We start from the raw sequence: 1,805 nt of genomic DNA on the forward strand, positions 1-1,805 counted from the left end.
GCCATTTGAAAGCACTAAGGTTTTATTTTTGTTTTGTGAAATAATATTAGTTTAAATGCTAGAAGTGTGAATGAGTAACAATTTTTTAGAAGTCCCAAATGATGCAGAGCGTTCTGAACCTTGATCGCTTTTCTTCCTGTGGATGAAATCTTACCACTGACCAATTTTGCCAGAAATTCCAAGTCAAATAGAATGCATGTCCTTTCCAGGGTAAAAGTTACCTGGAGAAGGCCTGAACCAAAACCCTTTATGGTGCAAGGTTCCTGTTAGAGCAACTCTGATAATTTCTGGTTTGGTTTTTTGTCTCCTTATTTCTGCTGTGGCCCTCAGCAGAGGTTTATTACAATAAACTGGGATACTAAATGAGGCTTTATTAATTAGGGGTGGGCAGAAAACCAGCTGTGACATAGTGACCCCGGGTGGGAAGCCAAACCAGAGTAATTAAGACATAACATGGTAATGGGAACAAATAATGAATACACTCAGTGACCTGATGCCGAGCAGTGCCCCCTCTCCAGGCCTGTTTTTTTTTTTTTTTTCTTTTCTTTTTGTTTTCCTTCTAAACTGATAGTCTCCTTGAATTGCTTTCTTATTATACTTTGATACAGAGGGTGTCCATAGAAGTGACGATTGAGGAAAATAGGAGGGACGTATGGAGAAACCATGATGTTTAAAGGCCATTTCTGTTGCTGTCATACTGTTTTTATTGTTAGCTACCAGAGATGGGTGTTCCTTTGTGACTTGTCACACAACATTTCTCTTACATGGAGAAAGGCCAGTTGAATAATATCTTGGACCAAGCATGCGTCTCTCCTCACCCAGTCATGATCTCCTGTATCTGCTGGGTTTGCTCCTTTGATGCTCACTCCTCTGTAATGCTGAGAAGAAAAAAAAAAAGAATTTGGAAGACGCCAGCGTGGTCCCCAGGGTCTCAGAAGATGAGGAGGTCTCATGGGGCTCCCAGTGCCAGGTTCTGGCTACTTAAGGGGGTGCGATAAGGCGTTATTCATGGAGTCCACATCAGAAATTTGTACACACAGAAGGACAAAGCGGTCCCCAAGGAGCATGTGCACCATTTTGAAATGGTTCACAAAATTTCCAGGTGTATAAACGTCTGACGCAGTCAATCCACACTTTTCAGTGCACCTTGGATTTGGAACAAGGGTGTTGTGCCATGAGATATTTTCAGTATTTAGAAAATTTTGCAAGTGATAGTAATTGTCAAGCCTTTTCAGAAATGCTTGTTCTCTTCCTGTTAAAATTTAGTTGTTTGGCACCTTTGCAGATCTTGAAGTTAAATAGGATCTTTATTCATATAATTCCAAATCTGACACAGAGTAGGTGCTTAGTGTAAGCTTATTAATTAATCATCTGTCTCGGCATGTGAAGTGGTGAATCAAGGCACAATTATCCAAATAAAGGAGTCCAGTAAAATACAAAACAAGTGTACCAACAAAATCAAACAAACCATTAACATTCCTGTAATGGACGTAAGACATCTTGCTTTTTATTTCTTGACTTCCAAGGCTAGTTACTTCAGTTTACCATTTACTTATGTGTATCAACATAGCCAAAATATTCTTGATACCTGATCCAACCTGAGAGATTTCCTTGTCCCAAATGAAAATTGTTTGTACCTCAGTTCATTCTTTAGTTGAAACAAATCTTCACCCAGTTTCTCAAATAGTAAAAGGTTGTTAAATAAGATCTAGCCTAACATTAGCAGGAAAAAGAGTTATGAATATGTCAGTTACAGCTCTCTTAAGTTATCCATTAGCACCACTTCGGGTGTAAAGGCTTCTTTT

Source organism: Camelus bactrianus, chromosome 15 (genome assembly GCF_048773025.1).
Source record: "Camelus bactrianus isolate YW-2024 breed Bactrian camel chromosome 15, ASM4877302v1, whole genome shotgun sequence".
Taxonomy (NCBI): domain Eukaryota; kingdom Metazoa; phylum Chordata; class Mammalia; order Artiodactyla; family Camelidae; genus Camelus; species Camelus bactrianus.